Below are 24,838 nucleotides of genomic sequence, written 5' to 3'. Positions count from 1 at the left end.
GGTGTTGAATCTCATATTTTGATGATGAAACCAATCGATAAGTGTTTATGTTTTGATCTGCGTTTTGAGTGATGCAGGATGCTTAAATCAAGATGAGACAATTAAAATAGGAAGAATCATGTTGTGTCGGAGGAAAACATGTCAGAAGATTGGACGTCGGACCGGTGGATCAGTCGACATATCAACAGAAGGCTTCAAACCTTGGATTTGGGCATTAGGCCAAGAAGAGCAGATATTGTACCAAGGATATCAGAGTTGCGGAGTCAACTGGCCGATTGGGTAATAGGCCGCAAGAGAGGATGATGCACCGGAGAATCGGACGAAGCGTCGAGGGACCAATGACATGCCGGACAACTTGATTAATGCTTAGTATTAATTATCTAGATCAAAGTGTGTTTTACATGTGTAGGATTAACTACGATAGCAAGACATGTAGCAAAATAAAGTCCTGGAATCAAGGACGTGATTTTTTTAGGAGTTTGAGAGTTTATCGGAAGTCCGGACGTTCGTCGAAAGTTCTAGCGGAACCGACGATCATGCTAGAGAAGCTCGTCAGAACTCGCCAAGAAGATTGTCGTGAAGTCCAGGAGCTTGTCGGGAGTCCGCCGGAATATTGCCGAGATATCGTCGGAAGTTCGCTGGAAGATCGTCAGAAGCTCGCTAGAAGAATAGACTTACGGACTTGTTTAGCTTAGATTATGTATTAGATTTCGTAGTTAGCATGTAATTGGGTTTGGATTTGGGCCAACCCAATTAGGGGCCAGCTAGGCATATAAGGACTGTGTTGGGCCCAATAAGAGGCCCAAACAGTGCCTCAAGAAATCTCACTGTCGTGGCACTATCTTCGAGACTATGTTAGGTGGTGGTACCACCAGTCTGAGACGTTATACCACCCCTAGCAAGGTGCCAGGTGGTGGTACTGCCAGTCTGGGCAGTGGTACCAGCCAGCACTGCCCCCCAGGTGGTGGTACCACCCAGACCTAGGCGGTGGTACCGCCTAGGGCAATGTCAATGTTAGACTCACACTAGGCGATGGTACCGCCCGTGCCCGGGGAACCCAAGATGGGAAAGTTTTAGGCTCCAAGTTTGAATCAACTTGAAGCCTATAAATATCCCTCTCATCCCTGGTTAAAAAAAATAAACATAAAGAGTTTAAAAGTAGAAAAACGCTATAGAAATCCATTGTGAGAATCCTCCTCTAGTCTAAGTGTTAGAATTCTATAAGAGGAGAGTGAGTGCTTATAAGGGTTGTCTCCTAAACCTAGTAAAAGGAGAAGAGGGGTGTAAGAAAGAGGTTGATCTTTGCCTATAAAGGAAGATCGTTAGTGGATGTCGGTGGCCTCGACGGAAGAGGAATCGGTGGAGTGGATGTAGGTCATGACGATTGAACTACTAAAAAATTGGCGTGCTCTCTGGTTTGCATTTTATTCTTGCTATTTACCTTACTGCAAACTGAATTCCTCCTTCACTATGTTTCCATATGCTTTCAAAGTTAAGATCTTTATGAAATAGTTTTCAACATAAACCAGTTTTATCGTAATGAAGTTTTTGAAGCCGATTTTACTACTACACTAATTCACCCCCCCCTCTTAGTGCCGACTCTTGATCCTAATAATTGGAATCAGAGCGAGGTTCACTCTCAGTTAGATTAAAACTCAAGAGAGATGGCATTTGTTGGAAACCAAGAGGGTCACACAATTACATGTCCGCACATGTTCAATGGGACGGATTACACCTATTGGAAGACTAGAATGAGAATCTTCCTAATTTCTATGGATTTTGAGTTTTGGAATATTGTAGAAAATGGATTTCAAAAGTCTTCTCTTCCGATGATCAATTGGAATGAATTGGAGAAGAAGACTTTCACTTTAAATGCCAAGGCTATGAATGCCTTATTTTGTGCCTTAGACAAAAACAAGTTTAATCAGGTTTCTATGTGCGAAACGACTTTCGACATTTGGCACACTCTTGAAATCACACACGAAGGCACTAGCAAAGTTAAGGATTCTAAAGTTAATTTTTTAATGTATGATTTTGAACTTTTTTGAATGAAGCCTAGCGAAACCATTGTTGACATGTACACCCATTTTACAAATGTCATCAATGGTTTAAAAGCTCTTGGCAAATGTTTTTCGGATTTTAAACTTGTATACAAAGTTTTACGCTCACTTTCTAAAACTTGGGACTCTAAAGTAACAGCCATATAAGAGGCCAATGATTTGAATTATTTTCCACTCGAAGAACTAATAGGGTCCTTGATGACTTATGAAATGACGTGCAATATACATAAAGAACTTGAGTACCACCTTCCAAAGAACAGGAAGGATTTTGAACTTAGAACATTTGAAGACCACTCGAGCACAAGCTTAAGTGATGGTGAATATGAACTCCTCACTAATAAATTTAAAAAGTTAATGAAACAAAAATTAAAGAACAAAAAAAACGCAATTACTTACTTTGAACGCAAGAAGAAGAAAACAAATTGGGATGAATCGAGCTCCTCCGAAGATAAGGAAAAAAATCAACAAAGGCGATGTGGCAAACTACGCCTTAAATGCATTCGACAATGAGGTAATCGAAACCCCCTTAATTTATTTTGAAATTACTTGATGCTTTCCATGATGCATTTTCTTTTTAGTTTAGAAAAATTATTTTTTAAAAATTTCATAATGTAATGAAAATGCAAAAATAAAATTGGATCATGCTTACCTTTCTAATGATTTTAAAAATAATCATGAAAAATATATATTTTATGATAAACAAATAAAATAATTTTGATTAAAAATATGAAATCATGTTTGTTTTGAAGTAATGCATAATGATGAAAATATTAAATGTTTTGATACCATAATTGACAATTTTATGCTTGAGATTTTAAAGTTATACATGATAATTTTTATGATTTATTAGTCTCGATGGTTTTTATGATGGAATTCATTTATCGATCCTAAACGTCGATGCACATTTTTATTTGGCATAAATGAAATAAATCACAAAAGGTTTCTCCTAGAAAAATTTATTTTTCTTACTTTATTGATTTTTCCAAAAAAAAGATTAATGAATCTATTTATATTACCTTTATGAATCTCTTGGACCATGAAAATGATTTTGATGAGTTAAATTTGAATGACCCTTTATTCAAATCTTTCACATATTCTTGAGATTTATGAATCAAAATCTTTTATCTCCTATGCTTCTTTTTGTCATTTACAAAAAAAAAAAATCCAAATAAATCATGAATATTTTTTCAGTATTCATGAATTGATTATAACTTGAAAGATTTGTTATGAATCAACATTTTTTATTAATCGTTCTCCTACGATTCTACTTGGTATTTTCTTAAGAGGAGATTTTCTAATGAATCATGATTTTTCTTGTGAGTTCTTGGATTTATTACTTGAGATTTTTTTTAATCAAGATCTCTTCCTTGTACACCAATAATATTTGCTATTTATAAAAATAAAAGATATGATAAAATGAATCATGTCTTTTATAATTCAAGATGTCTTATCTTTCATGACATGATGTCGTTGTATTTATGACTTGTATGCCTCGAAATGATTGAAATATTTTACACTATTTTGTTCTTCCCTTATTCTTTCTTGTTTATAATGATAAAAGAGGGAAAAGTTATGATTATGCATGGTAGGATGTAATTTGACAAATTAATACCATCATGATTTGAAACATTTATGATTTGGAATGATGATTGCAATACTTATGCTTTTTATTGTGATGATATATGTGATGCATATGATGTGTATCATGAATGCTTTAAATGATGAATATTTGGCATCATGATCAAAATGTTAATAAATGCTTAATATGTATGATATACTCATAATGATGATTGATTTATTCGGTATCGTGCAAGAAAATTGAAATGAAAGGTTTTTGAAAATGTGCATGTTTTAATTTAAAACTAGGATGATACACAAGTATATTAAATAAGGTTGATACTTTACCCTTATCATGATTCAAAATTGTTGTAAATGGAAAAGAATCACAACATTGTATTCTTCCCTTCTATTTGACAATGACATAGGGAGAGCAAATTTTGCTAGCTTGCTAGCTTGCATCTTTTAGGAAGAAGCAAAATGCTTGCTTATCTAAAAGAGATGCAAAAATCTTGCCAACTTTTATGTGTAAAATTTGCTAGCTCACAAATTGTAAGGAGAAAAACTTTCTAGGAAGCAAAGTTGCTAGCTTATTCAAAAATGATGCATGCAATACTTATGATTTTATTATGATGATGTACTTGATGTATTGCATATCATGTATGAGAATCATGATTAAAATTACATTGACTTGAATTAAATTAAGGTGAATCAGTCTCATTATCAAGTAACCTATGATCTCATCACAGGGCATGATGATGCATCGCTACACATATAGATCTTGATGTGAGTGATTGAGTGCACTAGCTCGGGCCTGATCACATTAGGCTGTGGTCCATTATCATCTGGTGTAATTGCTCATATGATGTGTGATTGCCTATACACCTACTATATATACATTATATATATATATATATATATATATATATATATATATATATATATATATATATATATATATATATAATACATTATATATATAATATATAATGTAATATATATATATATATATATATATATATATATATATATATATATATATATATATATATATATATATTGCATGTGATGTAGATATATATTAAATATGTATATGTGTGACACATCATAGGAGACCAAATCGAAATCCCCTCTCTCGATAATATCAAGTCGGTAAACGTGAGGCAATTAGATTGACCCACGTGACCTTCCATCATTATAGGTAGGAACCGATTCTCAACGTAGGTTGAGTTGGTCAAGTCCCTCAAGGCCATGGTGGTTCGGAGGCCGAACATGATGGGAGCCACAAAGAGTTATGATTGACAATAGCTGCCTACCTTTACGGGCTTTGCTTGATTGGTCGATCCCCTCAAGGTTACGTTAAGACGCCGATTGGTTCCCGATCCCCACTAGAGATCCGTCGGGAGTCTCCAATTCACATACGAGAGGGAGTAGTGTGTTTCGTGAGAAAATAGTGGGAGTAGATTAAGATAAAAGTTCTTATCTTAATTATTTATTTTTGTGAAATTTGCATGTTATTTATTTCTGCTGCATCTTTATTTTCAGAAATATATCACTTTCAAATCCCTTATGTGGCATACTCGATGTCAAATGCCTCACTGGTCTAAATTATACGGATTGACTCTGTAGCCTGAGAATTGTTCTCACGCTAGAGAAAATCACATACGTCCTTAATACAGTGATGCCTATGCCCAAGAAAGGGGCAAGCGAGGATGAGATCGCTCACTATGTGAACTACATAGATGACTCCACTCTTGCTCAGTGTTATATGTTGTGCTCCATGACTCTTGAGTTATAGATATAGCATGAAAAGATGGATGTCATATCCATTCTCCTACATCTCTATAAATTTGTTTGAGGAACAGGGAAGGACTCAGCGATATGAGATATCTAAGAGTCTCTTCTGTTGAATCTCAGATTTTGATGAAGAAATCAATTAATAAATGATCTAATCCATATGTTGAGATAAGTGTTGCAGGATTAACTATGATAATGGATAAGGCATAAAGCAGATATTGGATTGGAGTCAAAGATCGGATGATATGTCGAAGATTCGAACGATGTGCCGGAAGCTCGCCAAGAGTTTGTCGGGAGTTCGCCAAGAGCTCGTCAAGAGTTCGTCAAAAGCTTACCGAGAGTTCGTCAGGAGTTTGCTAAGAGTTCGTAGGGCGTTCGCCAAGAGTTCATTGGGAGTTCACCAAAAGCATGCTGAAAAGTTCACCAAAAGTTCCTCAAGACTTCGTCGGAAGAACGATTAACATACCAGACAAAGATTTCTTAGTTAATGTCTTAATTATTATAGTTAGAACTAAGATTGAGTTAGGATTGGGAGGTAATTTCACTAACTCAGGGGCCAACTTGGCCCAAAATAGGGTTGAGTTGGGCCGAATGGAAGGCCCACTCGGCCACTTAGAGCCTTGCTTGGCGGTGGCACCGCCTAGGGTAGGCGGTGGAACCACTTGAGGCTCAGCCTCCCAAGTGGTCTGGGCAATGGTACCGCCCAGACTGGGTGGTGGTACCACCGGTAGTTAATGCTGTCAGGCGGTGGTACCGCCCTATCAAGCGATGGTACCACCATAGCCTAGTCTTCGAGGCTCTGTTAAGCGGTAGTACCGCCAGACTAAGCGGTGGTATCACCTAGTGTAAAAGTACCTTGTTAGGACCCTTTTTCTGAGCTTTTGAATAATGGTTATTGAGTCTGTTTAGTCCAGTTGTTTATTAAGTCTATTTAGTTTAGTTAGAGTCGGGTAGAGGTTTATTTAATATTTATTTATTATTAAGAGTCTAAGTCCTGGTGGACTCTAGGTGGAACTCTATAAATAGTGATGTAACCCTTTCTTTTGAGAATCAATTAGTTAATCAATGAAATATTATTCCACTCTATGGACAAACCCTAGGAGGTAAATCCCTCGAAGTGATCAAGGAGGCTGATCCCCTCGAAGCGATCAAGGAGGCTGATCCCATCGAAACGATCATTATCATTCCCTTTTCTCCTCTTCCTTCTTTTACAATAAGACTTTAGCGTCTTATCATTTGGTATCAGAGCAGCAATCCTCGACGTTCTCGCTGTAGCTCATCATCTCAAAAGAGAGAGAGAGAGAGAGAGAGAGAGAGAGAGAGAGAAGAGGTCGGCAGCTATCAACCGCACCCCTGCTTCCCTTCTCCACCACCGTTGTAGGGCAACCTGTTCTCCATCGTCGCCGCCATTGCCCAGCCACCAAGTAGCTATTGTCATGCAAAAAAATAAATAAATAAATAAATAAAAGAGAGAAAGAAGAAGAGAGAAGGCCAGTGACACCACCGACTCCTCCTTCTCCACCGTCGCTGTTGCTTCTCGGCCACTCGACCACCACCGTCGCTGCTCCCCAGCTAGCAACCTCCCCTCCTCGTTGCGCCGTACCCACCACAACCATATCCTCTCCCCTTTGAAGCCCATCCGGTCGAAAGGGGCTCCTGCCTCTCCTGCTTTCGGCCAGCCCCACCGCAGCCGCTGCATTCCGGCTTGTTGGAAAATCTTGGGGGTGACATCAGATGCGCAGCGAAAGAGCAAGAAAACAAAATCACCTATGTTCATCGTCGTGCGAAGATAGGTGCACAAAATCCGCAAAACTGAAAAACTGCGTATAGAATAGATTGTGTTACCTAGGGAGATTGTATATCCTTGTTTCTTTGCAGATACTTAGGAGAGGGTGAAGGAGGTCAAACGTCCTCCTTTCTAGCGGTAATCCACACAGTAGGGCTGCGACGACGCTCCTTAAAACTCCAAGCTTACTTTGAGGTGGAGAGGGGAAGGAGAATAGGAGAGACAAGCAAAGGCTCTAGCCTATGAGGCTCTAAATCCCTCCTATTTATAGAGGTCTCCTATCAAACCCTAATGGATCCTCCCCTAGTGGGTATTGGATCTACATCCAATAACCCAAGCCTTTTAGATTAGTGGATCTCTATCCAATAATCTCTCATGGGCTCTTATTGGATCTCGTCCATGGGATCCAATAATTCAAGGGCTTATTGGATATCCAATAAGACAAGGGCTCTGTCGGATATCTCATATCCGAACCTCTACTCATCGCAATGCCTACCATATATGTGTGACCCTCTAGGCCCAATATTGAGCTGGTCGTGAGTCATATATGTCAGAACTCCTTCTAACTCAGTGAATTATTATCTCTGTAATAATTTACTCGACTCATCGACTATGGACGTACTAGGCCACTACGCCGTAGTCCCCAAACGATACAGGGGAATCCAATCCATTGGACCTGTCTTTCCTCAGTTACCGTATACCTATAGTCCCTCATCCATCTAATATCCCAGAGACTGTATATCGAGCATGGTGCTGTCAGACCCATATAGTTTCTACTCGAGTCTTGCTCTAATCAGATTTTCCCGGGGAACTCTTTTCTCTCAACCCGAATGACCCTAGCTAGGGATTTGTCTGAGCAAGAATACACGGGATATTCCTCTCATGACGCCGAGAGTGGATGATCCTCTATCGACACACAATAGCCCTCGTAAGATCGACTACCACTCCCAATGACCAACTGTACTAGATCTGGGACAACCAAACAAATAAGTCTGGTATCAAAGAGTGGAGCACTCATACAGGACATCCTTGGTGTCTCAAGTCTATGGACCAGATATACCACTAGGACTACGGAATCGCTATCTGACAATAGGGCATCATCAACCATCCAGCATTCCGTAAGTGGATCAATCAATGAACTCATTCTCCAATGAGCACTTATACTGTATCCCTAGTGTCCTTACACGATCAGCTACGAGACCAGCTGCATCCATCATATGGAAGGGTATACAGCACACCAATCTGTCCGGTTATCACGATGTCCCTCTCGAGTAACCTATGACCGGGATTATTTAGGATTTGTGTTTAAAGGTGAATCAATCTCATTATCATGATCTCATCACGATCTGATTCCCATTGCACAAATCCAAGGACATCATAATATATATATGCATATATGCAATAGTTATAAAGTGATATATGCCAAAATATAATAAGCAAAAAGATTTTGTATCAAGTCACATGTGCCATCACTCACGTGATTGGCTTGCTGGGCACCAATGACTAGCACAGCCAGTGACCACCGCACCGCTGCTCCCCGGCCAGCAGCCTTCCCTCCTTGATGCTCCACCCTGCTTGAGTGAGAAGGGCCGCCGCCGCTGTTTCCCGGCCAATAGACCAACCCCCTCGTCGCTTCTACCATCGGCGACACTGCCCCAACCACGCCACCATCACTGCCTACCCTTGGGCCGCAGTTGCAGTCGCTTGACCATCTCTCCTCATGGCGATCAAACCAAGGCAACCATTACCATCACAGCCACTATCGTTTCCTCAATCGAATGCGATCCCTCGGCGTCACCAGCGTCTCCTTCTGTAGTGCGACAAAGACAAAGCAACGCTGCCTTCCATCCACGCTGTTGCAGCCATTGCAGCGGCGAGCCCTTGGCGGCGCTGCCCTAGCCGCACCATCACCGCAGCCTCAACCCCACTGATCGGTGATCGCCCCTTGGGTCCAGCAACTGTAGCCACATCGACGCAGTCGCCTTCCAGCCCCGGCGCTCTCACCCCATGCAGCAACAGAAACAGGGCAGCAACTCTTCCTCCAACACAATGACCATGACATTGCCCTTGGCAACTTCGCATTGACAATGCTGATGCCCTTGACCGACATCAAAAACAGGAGTTGAGAACACAGATTTGCAGTCTTGCATAATGACCACCAATAACTCAGTGAAAGAACAAATAGAAGTATGGGAAATCAGAATTGAGAACCGGTTGCAAGAAACACTTAATAATTTCAAAGAGAGCCTACCGGAGAGCCTAAGCAAATTTCAACAAGATAGGGGCTCAAGTTCTACGTTGCATAGATCTGAAAATACAGGAAAAGGGCCCCAAGATTGTGACACAAACTACACACATATGAAGGTGGAATTTTCGAGATGGAAAGATGGAGATCCGACTAGTTGGATCTCTAAGGCAGAAAATATTTTTCGTTTTCACAAAACCCCAAAAGAATCTAAGGTAAAAGTGGCCTCAATCTAGCTTGATGAAGATGCAATCCAATGGTACAATGAGTATGAAACTTTCCACGGAGTTCTTTCGTGGGAGTAGTTCAAAAGAGGGCTTCCTGTTCACTTTGACCCATCCGAATATGAGAATATTGATTGCTAGCTCGTCAAAATTCATCAGACTTCTACAGTGTTAGAATATCATAGTAGGTTTGAAAGATTATCAAATCAAGCTAGAGATTGGTTGGACCGACAACTTCTGGATATATTTATTCAAGGGCTTATTCCAGAGATCCGGTGTGAAGTTAAGGCTCGTAAACCCTGCACTATGATATCTGTGATCTTATTTGCACATCTACATGAGAAAAAAATTAGCAAGGAAAGATCAGCAATGGGTTTGTACTATGATGAAAAATGGAGTATGGAGCACCGAAGTAAACAAGGGCAACTTCTGATGATTGAACCAATTGGAGAGAAGCCGAAAGCTAAGAATGTGGACTCCGATCATAAAGGTATAAATTCTAATGAAGATGCTGAACTTACCATAGATACAATGCATACATTAGCCAACTACTCTAACCCGCAAACTCTAGAGCATCAGCCTATTATAGTTTTGATTTATACTGGTAGCACTAATAATTTTATGGAAAGTGAGACTATTGACCGATTGGCCCACCACATTGAAGACTATGACAGATTCGAAGTAAAGATCGTTGATGGACGGATTTTCACTTGTGATAGCAAAGGTTCAAAGATAAAATTGATTATATAAGGCCAGAAGTTTCTTGCAATGATTACTACACTGAAAGACCGACCTATTGCTTACACTATCAAAAAGTGGAGACCATACTTGACCAATGGGTTGTGATGCATTGCAAATAGTCTATGACTAAAGTGTTGAAAGAAAAGTTCCCTGAGATTAATGCTGCTCAACCTTAAGGACAAGGCTGATTTGAAGAGGGAGGAACTGTTAGGACCCTTTTTTTTTTAGCTTTTGAATAATGGTTATTGAGTTTGTTTAGTCTAGTTGTTTATTAAGTTTGTTTAGTTCAGTCAGAGTTGGGTAGAGGTTTATTTAATATTTATTTATTATTAAGAGTCTAAGTCCTAGTGGACTCTAGGTAGAACTCTATAAATAGTGATGTAACCCATTCTTTTGAGAATTAATCAGTTAATCAATGAAATGTTATTCCACTCTGTGGACAAACCCTAGGAGGTCGATCCTCTCGAAGCAATCATTATCATTCCCTTTTCTCCTCTTCCTTCTTTTACGATAAGACCTTAGGGTCTTATCATACGTGGTGGTGGTACTACCCAATAATGGTGATGGTATCGCCAGTACCCTAGAAATTTGGGAAGAGACACTTTTTTGACTCCAATTATGAACCCTTTGGGGCCTATAAATACCCCACTCCTTTTTGCATGAAAGAGTAACAAAGGCTATAACAAAGTGTGAAAAAATCTTTAAGGGTTAGGGTGTAAAAGTGTTGTAAAAAGAGCTAAGAGTCCTCTTCTTTCTTCAGTTTTATAATCATCAGAGAAGAGGTGTGAGGGTTGTAAGGGTTGTCTCCTAAACCCGTGAAAAGGAGAAAGCTTTGTAAGAAGGTGGTTGGTCTTCGCTTGTTGAAGGAAGACCATTAGTGGACGCAGGTGACCTCAATGGAGGAGGAATCGAAAATGAACATAGGTCACAACGACCGAACCACTATAAATCCAATGTGTTCTTTCCTTACTACTTTCTTTCACTACTTTACTGCACTCTACAGTTTGTATTTACTCTAAGTCATTATTTTCATTATTTTCTGATACGAGCTTTATCGAAACGATCTTATCATACGAAAAATTTCAAATCAATGACGTTTTTATCACTACACTAATTCACCTCCCCTCTTAGTGTCGTATTGATCCTAACAATTGGTATCAGAGCAAGGTTACTCTCAAATTGGTTTAAAACCCAACTTTGGATTTCGAGTTATGGAATATCATCAAAAACAGATTTCAAAAGTTTTCTCTTCTAATAAACGATTGGAATCATTTGGAGAAGAAGACTTTCTCTTTGAACGCCAAAGCTATAAATGCTTTGTATTGTGAATTAGATAAAAATGAATTCAATCGAGTTTCTATTTGCGTAATTACTTATGATATTTGGCATACACTTGAAATCACACATGAAGGCACGAGTAGAGTTAAGGAGTCAAAAATTAATTTTTAGTTCATAGTTATGAATTATTTCGCATGAAACCAAGCGAGAACATTGGAGACATGTACACTTGGTTTACGGATGTCGTCAATGGTCTAAAAGCACTTGGTAATGTTTTTCTAACTTTGAACTTATTAACAAAATATTAAGATCCCTTCCAAAGAGTTAGAATCTAAAGTAACCACAATTCAAGAAGCCAAGGACTTGAACAACTTTTTACTCGAAGAACTTATCGGGTTTTTGATGACCTAAGAAATGACATGCAATGCACATGAAAAACTTGAGAACAACATTCCAAAGAACATGAAGGATTTGACACTTAGAACTCAAGAAGACCACTTGAGAGAAAACTCAAGTGATGATGATGACTTGGCACTTCTAACAAAAAAAAATAAAAAATTCATAAAAATGATCAAAACTAAACATGATATTAAAAAAAAAATGAACTTAAGAAGGACTAAATAATTTACTACGAATACAAGAAACCGGGGCACTTCAAAAGTGAATGTCCCCAAGTGAAGAAGAAGTAACCAAAGAAGAAGAAAGTACTAAAAGCTACTTGGGATGATTCAAGTGCATTCGAAGATGAGGAGCCAACCAACAAAGAAGTCGTGAATTATGCTCTAGTAGCACTCAATGATGAGGTGACCTAAACAAATCTCATTTATCTTATGATGAATTACTTAATACTTTTAATGATTTGTTTGATGAATGTAAATTAGCTAGTAAAAAGTATAAATTATTAAAAAATAAGTATGCTTCTCTTGCTAGTGAATTTGATAGATTAAAGATTAAGCACGATAACGAAATATTTCTTTTGAAGAATTAGATATGCTTAAAAATGAGAATTTGCTACTACATGAAACCTTAGAAAATTTTGAAATTGGAAGCAAATCCTTAAACATGATCCTTGCAAAAAGGGATCATACTCATAGAAGAGATGAAATTAGCTTTGTGAGTAACACTCACCAAAAGCCAACCAACTTTGTTAAAAGCCCAATCTTTCATGTTTCACCCCGAAACAAATGTAGCTTTTATTGTAAATTTGGATATTATGCTCATAAATGTCCAATTAAGAGGTATAGTCCACATAAGTTAATTTTGTTGAATCTTGGATTTTGATGATAAAATCAATTGGTAAATTATTGATCAAATCTATATATTGAGAAAAATATGTAGGATTAACTACAATAGCGATCAAGGCATAAAGCAAAACGAAGTGCCAAAGTCAAGATCGAGATTTCGTTGGGAGTTTGAGAGTTCATCGGAAGTCTGGAGGTTCGTCAAAAATGCTACCGGAAGTCTATTGGAAGATTTTCGAGAGATCGTCGGAAGTCTGTCGGAAGATTGTCGGAAGCACGCTAGAAGAAACCTAGACTTACTGGGCTTATTTTGTTTAGTGTATATCTTAAAAATCATAGTTAGCACATAATTAGGGTTAGATTTGGGAGGTAATCCCATTAACCCTGTTAAAGGCCAACTAGGCCCGTAATTGGACTGGTTTGGGCCAGATTCAAGGCCCAACTAGGTTGCTGGACGTTGTCTAGCGGTGGCACTACCAGACTGTGTTAGGATCAAGAGCACTAAGAGGAGGGGGGTGAATTAGTGCAGCGGAAAACTTTCGACGTTTAAAACTGCATTCGTACGATGAAATCATTTCCAATGTAAAACCGTTTTCGGAAACTTAACTTGAAAGCGAGTTCGTAAAGGAGAGCAACAAAAGTAAAGAGGAAGTAAAGCACATATAGAGGTTTGCAGTAAGGTAAGCAGTAAGAATAAATGCAAACCAGAGAGCACCGCAATTTTAGAGTGGTTCGGTCAATCTTGACCTACATCCACTTTTGGCTTCCTCCTCCGATGATGTCACCGATGTCCACTAGAGGCCTTCCTTCAATAGGCAAAGGCCAACCACCCTTTTATAGTTTCACTCCTTTTGACGGGCTTAGGAGACAACCCTTACAGAATTTTCTTTCCTCTCTTGACAGATCAAAACTTGGAAGAAAAGAGGAAGGAGAACTTTTAACTCATACAACACTTTTAAGCTCTAAAAATCACAGAGTAAGATTGAATTTTCGGTGCCCTTTCATGCAGAAAAGGGTGGGGTATATATAGGCCCCAAACTGGTTTGAATTTGGAGCTCAAAAATGTCATTTCCCGAATTTCCAAGGTCCTGGCGGTACTACCTCCTGACTGGGGCGGTACAACCGCTTGGCAGCTCGGAGACTGAGCCTTTAGGTGGTGCCACTGCCTAACAGGGGCAGTTGCACCACCCAGTCTCGCTCAGAGACTGAGACTAGGCGGTTGCATCGCTTGGTAGAGCTCGGAGACCGAGCTCAATCGGTTCCATCGCCTATCAGGGGCGGTTGCACCGCCCAGCCTAGCTCGAAGACTGAGCCCTAGGCGGTGCCATCACCGACCTAGGCGGTGCCACTGTTGGCCAAGAAATCTAGGTCTGAATGGGCTGATCCATTCGGCCCAATTTGGGTCTGTCAAGGGCCCAATTGCTCCAAGATTAAGTTAATGGGATCACCTCCCATTTCTAACAAATCATCGTGCTAAGTATGATATTTCTTAAGACATTTACTGCAACTTGCTCCAGTGCATCATCCGATGATCCCTCGGTGATGCTCCTGCGGACTTCCGGCAAACTCCTAGACTTGCGATGATCCACTTGGCGAGTTCTGACGAGCTTCTTTTGGCAAGCTCCTGGACTTCTCGGATTTGTTCCCGTAGAACCTCCGACGACCATCCGGACTTCCGTCAAACTCTCAAACTCCCAACGTGATCATAGTCTTGACTTCGACGTAACTCTTGCTGTATGTCTTACTTTCATCGTAGTTAATCCTGCACACTTATCTCAACATATGGATTAGATAACAAATGACAATTGACTTCATCATCAAAATCTGAGATTCAACAATCTCCCCCTTTTTGATGATGACAATCAATTGATAACAAAGTTAACCTTAACTCCCCCTATCTATATTCCATACTTGAGATAAGTCATTCTTGAATTCAAGGCCTTTGAATTCAATAGACTTCTTGATAAGTTAAGAACTCTTAACCTTATCAATTACTCCCATCATGATTCCTATCACGATGTATCTTACTTAAAATGATGTCAAGACTTAACATCCATTCTCAAGTTTTACATTTTAAATATGAATGATGGTAGTAGTTCAACATAAGATATCAACATGTAAATTTACAATTTAAGCTTTTGATATCTTAAGGTAAAGCAAACATTTCTAGTGTTTAGCAATCGTAGCATCACATGGCAAGATATCAACAAGTAAAGTTGCTATGCAAATTCTTGATATTTTATCATGATATGGCAATAACATAGTGCAAATATGGCACTCATAGCATCAATTCATATATTTCTCATTCAAATATGGTACTCATAGCATTAATTCATATATTTCTCCCCCTTTGTCATCAACAAAAAGGAGAATAATATAAACAAATTTTAAGCATAAGTGCGGTAATTATGCCATAACTGCTAGTCATAGGTGCCCAGCAAGACAATCACGTGAGTGATGGCACGTGTGACTTGATACAGAATCCTTTTACTTATTATATTTGGTATATATCACTTTATAACTATTGTATATATGCATATATATATATATTATGATATCCTTGGATTTGTGCAATGAGAATCGGATCGTGATGAGATCACAAAAATGAGATCAATTCACCTTTAAACACATATCCTAAATAATTCCGGTCATAGGTTACTCGAGAGGGACATCATGATAACCAGACAGACTAGTGTGCTGTATACCCGTCCATATGATGGATGTAGCTGGTCTCATAGCTGCTCATGTAAGGACACTAGGGATACAGTATAGGTGCTCAATGGAGAATGAGTTCACTGATTGATCCGCTTACGGAATGCTGGATGGTTGATGATGCCTTATTGTTAGACAACGATTCCGTAGTCCTAGTGGTATATCTGGTCCTTAGACTTGAGACACCAAGGATGTCCTGTATGAGCGCTCCACTCTTTAATACCAGACTTATAGGTTTGGTTGTCCCAAATCTAGTATAGTTGGTCATTGGGAGTGGTAGTCGACCTTGCGAGGGCTATTGAGTGTCAATAGAGGATCATCCACTCTCGGCGTCATGAGAGGAATATCCAATGTGTTCTTGCTCAGACAAATCCCTAGTCAGGGTCATTCGGGTTGAGAGAGAAAGAGTTCTCTAGGAGAATCCGATTAGAGTGAGACTTGAGTAGAAACCGTATGGGTCTGACAGCACCATGCTCGATATACGGTCTCTGGGATATTAGATGGATGAGGGACTATAGGTACACGGTAACTGAGGATAGATAGGTCCAATGGATTGGATTCCCCTGTATCGTTTGGGGACTACAACATAGTGGCCTAGTACGTCCGTAGTCGATGAGTCTAGTGAATTATTATAGATATAATAATTCACTGAGTTAGAAGGAGTTCTGATAGGTGTGACTCACGGCCAGCTCGATATTGGGCCTAGAGGGTCACACACATATGGTAGGCATTGGGATGAGTAGAGGTTCGAATATGAGATATCCGACGGAGCCCTTGTCTTATTGGATATCCAATAAGCCCTTGAATTATTGGATCTCATGGACGAGATCCAATAAGAGCCCATGAGAGATTATTGGATAGAGATCCACTAACCTAAAAGGTTTGGGTTATTGGATGCAGATCCAATACCCACTAGGCAGAGATCCATTAGGGTTTGACAAGGGACCTCTATAAATAGGAGAGATTCAGAGCCTCATAGGCTAGAGCCTTCGCTTGCCTCTCCTATTCTCCTTCCCCTCTCCACCTCAGAGCAGGCCTGGAGTTTTGAGGAGCGTCGTCGCAGCCCTACTGTGTGGATCACCACTAGAGAGGAGGACGCTTGACCTCCTTCACCCTCTCCTAAAGATCTGCAAGGAAATAGGGATATACGATCTCCCGAGGTAACACAATCTACTCTATATGCAGTTTTAAGTTTCACGGATTTTGCGCACCAATCTTCGCACGACGACGAACATCTCCTTGGGAATCGGGGATTTTGTTTTCTTGTTTTTTCCACTGCGCATGTGATGTCACCCCCAAGATTTTCCAACAATAACTAGGTTCATGTCATTTTCCAATAGTGAGTGATAGGATACTAATTATGCAAACATCTCAAGGAAAACATGACATGGAGATAGCTTTGAATACTTCTTCCTTTTTATTTGTTATTATCATTTTGCATGAAGGAGGAAGGCTATTTGTGATACCAGTTATTTGTGAGTTTACTTTGAATGAAGTTAAAATCGATGAGAGATTAAATCATACTTCATTTTTACAAGGATCAAGATATTTATGTGAAACAAATCCTTGCAAGTAAAAATACTATCATCTATATAAGAAGGAATTTACAAGCAGGAATCATTTCATCAAATCCATATAAGATATATTTGCTAGTTGATTTCATATGTCAAAAATCCATTATGAGAATCAAACTCGATATGACATATGCTTATTAAGTTCGGAAGAGAATAATGTATCGAGAAAATCTGATTGTTAGGATACCACTAGTTAAGAGAATCCGAAAATGAAATTAACACTTTCATGCATTCGGACAAGACTATACTATAGATTTTCAAATACAATCATGAAAACAAAACATACTCATTGTTATGAAAATTTTTGTATCCAAAACACATAATTTCCAACATGTAATTTTAGGCATGTAATGGCAATCAAGTGATTTGATCATTCAATCAATAAAGTCCGAAAAATAATTTTAACAAGTTCATGCATTCGGACATATTAACTTTCCTAATTCTCTTCTACTGAAATCAAATTGTTCTTCGCTTAGAGGTTTTGTAAAAATATCAACTAGTTGATACTTAGTATCAATGAACTCTATGATTACATCATGATTAGTGACACGATCTCGTATAAAGTGATGTCTAATATCAATATGTTTTGTTCTTGATTGTTGAATGAGATTCTTTGTTAAACATATTGCACTTGTATTATCACATTTAATGGGAATGTTTTTAAGATGGACTTTATAATATTCTAAGGTGTTTTTCATCCACACAACTTGTGCACAGCATGCACTAGCTGCAATATACTCAGCTTCGGTTGTTGATAGTGCAACCGAGTTTTGTTTCTTAGATGACCAGGAAACAAGGGAATATCCCAAAAACTGACATGTTACTGATGTGCTTTTTCTATCTAGTCTACACCCAGCAAAATCCGCATCAGCATAAGCAATTAACTCAAAATTCTCGGATTTTAGATACCATAATCCTAGATTTGTGGTACCTTTAAGATATCTAAATATTCTTTTAACCGCTTTGAGATAAGATATCTTAGGGTTCGATTGAAACCTAGCACAAAGTCTTACACTGAACATGATGTATGATCTAGTTGTAGTGAGGTAAAGTAAACTTCCTATCATACCCCTATAAGTTTTTTGATCGAAGCTTTCTCCACTTTCATCAACTTCTAACTTAGTGGAGGTGCTCATAGGAGTGTTAATAACTTTTGAGCTATCTATATTAAATATTTTCAGTAGATCTAAAGCATATTTAGTTTGACTAATAAAGATGTCATTGCTTAGTTGCTTAATTTGTAAGCCTAAGAAAAAGGTTAATTCTCCCATCAAACTCATTTCAAATTCGAGACTCATGGTTTTAGCAAAAGATTCACAAAGGGATTCATTCATAGAACCAAAAATAATATCACCAACATAAATCTGAATAATGAGAAAATTACTTTCAAAATTCTTGATAAACAATGTAGTATCGACCTTGCCTTTTGTGAAATTATTTTCAATAAAAAAAGTATTTAGTCTATCATACTATTAGGATCCTTTTATTTTTCCTTTTATTTTCTGTGCTTTAATTTTATTTTCTGCATATTTATTAAGTCTGTTTAGTTTAGCTGAAGTCGGAACTCTATAAATAGGGATGTAACTGTTTTTTTTCAGTTATCTACGAAAAATATTATTCTGTCTTTTAACAAACCCTAAGAGGCCAATCCCCTCGAAGAGATCAAGGAGGGCCGATCCCCTCGAAGTGATCATCCCCTTTCTCTTCTTCTTTTTACGATAAGACTTTAGGGACTTATCATTTGGTATTAGAACAGCGATCCTTGGCATTCTCGCTGCAACGTAACTATCTAAAAAAAAAAAGGGAAGAATTGTTGTTACCCCAGCGGCTTCCCTTCTTCCCCACCGCCGCCCCTGCTCTCCGACAGGCCGCACCCTACAGCGACCTTTGCTACCTCCTTCCCACCACCGGCGCTACTTCCTAGTCGATCGACCAACGCCGCCGCTGCCCCCCCAGCCGACGACCTCTCCTCCTCGCTCGAGCTAGAAGGACTACTAGCATCGTCTCCCTGCCAGCGGACCACCCCTTCGTCGTTGATACTATCAGTGACGCTGCCCTAACTTCCCTGCCACCGTGCCCCCTCGGGTCGCAGTTGCAGCCACCGGTTGCCCCCCTCCTCACGATGACCGAAATAGGGCAACTCATCGCTGCTGCCCTTATTTCCAACCGTGCCTCCTCTAGCACTCCTCTTCCCCTCGAGCGCCGTCGTTGCCCAACCGACCCAACATCGCTGCGGACCATCGTGCGATGACCGTCGCTCGCCTCCCAACCACCGCTCCACCTGGCCCTGCATTCCTTGTAACCAAAACAGAGCATAGGCAACCTGTTTCCAACCGCACCACAGTCACGTGGGTCCCCTTGCTGCTACGAATGCCAGCTGCTGCCACCGTTGCTGCTACTACCCAGCTACTATGCAGATGCCCTTGACTAGACACCAGAAACAAGAACTGGGGATTAACGACTTGTAATCGTACGTAATGGCTACCGATAACTCAGTGAAGGCACAAATGGAAGCGTTGGAAACGAGAATTGAGAGTCAGCTACAAGAAACTCTTCATGATTTCAAAAAGAGTTTGTTGGAGCACTTTAGCAGGTTTCAACAAGATGGGAGCTCCAGTTCTACGTTGAACAGATTGAGAGATACAGGAAAAGGGCCCTAGGATGGTGACACACACTACCCACGTATCAGGGTAGAATTTCCACGACGGGAAGATGGGGATTCGACTAGTTGGATCTCTAGGGCGAAAATTTTTTTTCGTTTTTATAGAACCCCAGAAGAATCCAAGGTAGAAGTGGCCTCAATTCAGCTCGATGGAGATGCAATCCAGTAGTATGATTGGTATGAAACTTGTCATGGAGTTCCTTCATGGGAGCAATTCAAAAGAGGGCTTCTTGTTCACTTTAGCCCATCCGAATATGAAAATGTTGATGGCCAACTTGCCAAAATTCGTCAGACTTCTACAGTATTGGAATATCAGAGTAGATTTGAAAGATAATCCAACCAAGCCAAAGACTGGTCAGAACGACAACTTCTGGGTACATTTATTGAAGGGCTTATTCCCGAGATCCGGTGCGAGGTTAAGGCTCGTCAACCCTGCACTATGATGGCTGCGATTTCATTTGCCCACTTACATGAAGAAAAAATCAGTGTGGAATATCGTCAAAACAGAGGTGCCAATAAACAGGTGATTAGCAGGCAACCTACCTCATCTACTCCTAGTCGAAACTATAACACTAGTAGACTAACCCGAGAAGAACTCAAAGAAAGGTTAGCGAAGGGTTTGTGCTGGCATTGCGATGAAAGTGGAGTAAGGAGCATCGATGCAAACAAGGAAGACTTTTGATGATTGAACCGATCGAGGAGGAACCGGAAGTAGAAGTATCAGATTCCGATCATTAAGAAGTGGAAACCGATGATGATGTTGAAGCCGTCACACATACAGTGCATGCATTGTCTTGTTACTTTAATCTACAAACTATGAAAATTGGGGGAACTCTGAAACACCAGTTTGTCACTGTCTTGATTGATACGGGTAGCACTAATAATTTTATGGATAGGAAAATTGTAGCCCGATTAGCTTACCACATCGAGTGTTGTGACAAATTTGAAGTCAAGGTCGCCGATGGACGGATTTTAACTTGTGACAGCAAGTGCTCAAAGATAAAACTAATTTTGCAAGGTCAAGAGTTATTTGTGGATTTCTTTTTATTACCCTTGGAAGACTATGAAGTGGTGCTCGGAATTGAATAGCTATCAACCCTAGGTGATGTCTCCTGGAATTTTTCTAAACTAATTATGAAGTTCTATATTAATGGAAGACAGGTGACTCTCAAAGGAAGACGGGGAGATAAGGTTACAACTATCACTAGCCATCGGATGGAGCGGGTCCTTCAGAAGACACACATCGGATTTTTGGTGCAATTGCATAACCTTGAAAAGGAAATGACAGTGAACATTCCGGCTAGAAATATTGAATCATTGCTAATAGAGTTTGCAGATATATTTGCAGAGCCACACGGAGTTCCACCTCTTAGATGTCATGATCATTGGATCCCACTATTACCCGAGAAGGCACCAACCAATGTCCGACCCTATAGATATCCACATATTCAAAAAGCAGAGATAGAGAGGATTGTCACAGAGATGCTCAAAACAGGAGTTATATGAGCTAGTGTTAGCCCATATTCCTCCCTAGTCTTACTAGTCAGAAAGAAGAATGGCTCATGGCGGATGTGTGTCGACTATTTTGCACTTTAACAACATTACAGTGAAAGATAAATATCCAATTCCAGTAGTGGATGAACTATTGGATGAATTGGGAGGAGATCAAGACTTCACTAAATTGGACCTATGATCGGGCTATCATCAAATTAGAGTATATGAAAGGGATGTTTAGAAAACTGCCTTCAGGACACATAACGACAATTATGAGTTTCTAGTAATACCTTTTGGGTTAACCAATGCACCCTCTACCTTCCAGAGTTTAATGAATGACATATTTCGGGCTCATCTCTGTAAGTTTGTTTTGGTTTTCTTTGATGATATTTTAATATACAGTCATTCCCTAGAAAGTCATTTATTACATTTACGAATTATCTTTAATATTCTTCATGAGCATGATCTTTTTGTTAAGAAATCCAAGTGTAGTTTTGGGCAACCTGAGGTTGAGTACCTCGACCATGTCATATCTCAAAAGGGTGTTACAGTTGATCCTTCAAAAATCCAAGTGATGACAGACTGGCCAATTCCAAAGTTAATCAAATCTCTAAGGGGGTTCTTGGGACTAACAGGCTATTATCGAAAGTTTGTGAAGAATTATGGTAAAATTTGTACCCCCTTGACGTCACTTCTAAAGAAAAAAACATTCAGATGGTCAGAAGAGGCAACTCAAGCATTTCAATTCTTGAAAAGTGTGCTAGTCATAGGTGCCCAACAAGCCAATCACGTGAGTGATGGCACGTGTGACTTGATACAGAATCTTTTTCTTATTATATTTTGGCGTATATCACTTTATAACTATTGCATATGTGCATATATATATTGTGATGTCCTTGGATTTGTGCAATTGGAATCGGATCGTGATGAGATGTAATATCCCATTAGTCCCACATCGGAAGTGGGGAATGTGTGTGATTAGCTTATAAGGGCCTGATGAGTGTACTACGTAACCTCCGGCTTAAGCATTTTGGTCCGTGGTTGCAAGGACCAAAATGGAGTTATTGGCCAGTTAGCTCATCAGACCCGGGTCGTGACATTTGGTATCAGAGCAAATGTCACGACCCGGGTCTGATGAGCTAACTGGCCAATAACTCCATTTTGGTCCTTGCAACCACGGACCAAAATGCTTAAGCCGGAGGTTACGTAGTACACTCATCAGGCCCTTATAAGCTAATCACACACATTCCCCACTTCCGATGTGGGACTAATGGGATATTACACTATCCCCAACCTAATTAGCTTGACGTCCTCGTCAAGGACTGACATATCCCAGATCGAACCCTAGCATAGTGCATGTGAGGTTTAACTCAGTGGTGGCTCCACGCCGTGATGAGTTCTCTGACTCCATCCACGGGTAGCCCTTTCCTACTGCAGCCTTCTCACCCTGCCCTAATGCTAGGTCGGCTCTGATACCAAATGTCACGACCCGGGTCTGATGAGCTAACTGGCCAATAACTCCATTTTGGTCCTTGCAACCACGGACCAAAATGCTTAAGCCGGAGGTTACGTAGTACACTCATCAGGCCCTTATAAGCTAATCACACACATTCCCCACTTCCGATGTGGGACTAATGGGATATTACATGAGATCACGATAATGAGATCGATTCACCTTTAAACACATATCCTAAATAATCCCGGTCACAGGTTACTCGAGAGGGACATCGTGATAACCGGGCAGACTAGTGTGTTGTATACCCGTCCATATGATGGATGCAGCTGGTCTCATAGCTGCTCGTGTAGGGGCACTAGGGATACAGTACAGGTGCTCATTGGAGAATGAGTTCACTAATTGATCCGCTTACGGAATGCTGGATGGTTGATGATGCATTATTGTCAAACAGCGATTCCGTAGTCCTAGTGGTGTATCTGGTCCTTAGACTTGAGACATCAAGGATGTCCTATATGAGTGCTCCACTCTTTGATACCAGACTTATAGGTTTGGCTATCTCAGATCTAGTACAACTGGTCATTGGGAGTGGTAGTCGACCTTACGAGGGCTATTGAGTGTCGATAGAGGATTATCCACTCTCGGCGTCATGAGAGGAATATCCCATGTGTTCTTGCTCAGACAAATCCCTGGCCAAGGTCATTCGGGTTGAGAGAGAAAGAGTTCTCTTGGAGAATCCGATTAGAGCGAGACTCGAGTAGAAACCGTATGAGTCTGACAACACCATGCTCAAAATACGATCTCTAGGATATTAGATGGATGAGGGACTATAGGTACATGGGAACTGAGGACAGATAGGTCCAATGGATTAGATTCCCCTGTATCGTTTGCGGACTACGGTGTAGTGGCCTAGTACATTCGTAGTCGATGAGTCAAGTGAATTATTACAGAGATAATAATTTACTGATTTAGAAGGAGTTCTGACAGGTATGACTCATGGCCAGCTCGATATTGGGCCTAGAGGGTCACACACATATGGCAGGCATTGCGATGAGTAGAGGTTCGGATATGAGATATCCGACGGAGCCCTTGTCTTATTGGATGCAGATCCAATACCCACTAGGGGAGGACCCATTAGGGTTTGACAGGGGACCTCTATAAATAGGAGGGATTCAGAGCCTCATAGGCTAGAGCCTTTGCTTGCCTCTCCTATTCTCCTTCCCCTCTCCACCTTAGAGCAGGCTTGGAGTTTTGAGGAGCGTCGTCGTAGCCTTGCTGTGTGGATCACCGCTAGAGAGGAGAACGCTTGACCTCCTTCACCCTCTCCTAAGGATCTACAAGGAAATAGGGATATATGATCTCCCTTGGTAAAACAATCTACTCTATACGCAGTTTTAATTTTCGCAGATTTTGTGCACCAATCTTCGTATGATGACGAACATCTCTTTGGGAATCGGGGATTTTGTTTTCTTGTTCTTCCGCTGCGCATGTAATGTCGCCCCCATGATTTCCCAACAGTGGTATCAGAGCCAGGTTGTTCGTGCGAATGATTGTTTTGAACTGCGTGTGTGTTGTGTTTAGGAAAAACTTTTGACATCAAAATGGTTGACGCAAAAGCGAGAAAGGGCAACAACAGTTGCTACCCTTGATCTGTGTGCGTGCAGCGCAGCCGTAGGCTGGCAGCAAAGAGGCTACGTCTGCAGCAGCCGGCCGGAGGCCTGCTTGCAACTGGCTTGCGTCCGGCAGCCAGCGGGCAGAGGCGCCTGCGGCTGCTTCTCCCGCGGGGTGAGGCGCCGTAGGGCAACAGCGCCTACCGTCGCTGCTCCCGCGAGCGAAACTCCCCCTACAGGGGCGGCCGCCCGGTGGGACAGCACCACCTGCGGGCGTTGCCCCGCTGGCAGAACCGCCCGCGGGGGCGCCCACCCACAGCGGCAGTGCCGCCAATGGGCGTGCTGCTTGTAGGCGAGGGCAACGCCCTCGCCCCGTCGCACAGGCTGTCGCCAGAAGGGTGGCG

The sequence above is a fragment of the Musa acuminata genome, chromosome BXJ3-11 (assembly GCF_036884655.1).
Source record: "Musa acuminata AAA Group cultivar baxijiao chromosome BXJ3-11, Cavendish_Baxijiao_AAA, whole genome shotgun sequence".
Taxonomy (NCBI): Eukaryota; Viridiplantae; Streptophyta; class Magnoliopsida; order Zingiberales; family Musaceae; genus Musa; species Musa acuminata.
This window is presented reverse-complemented; position numbering follows the sequence as displayed.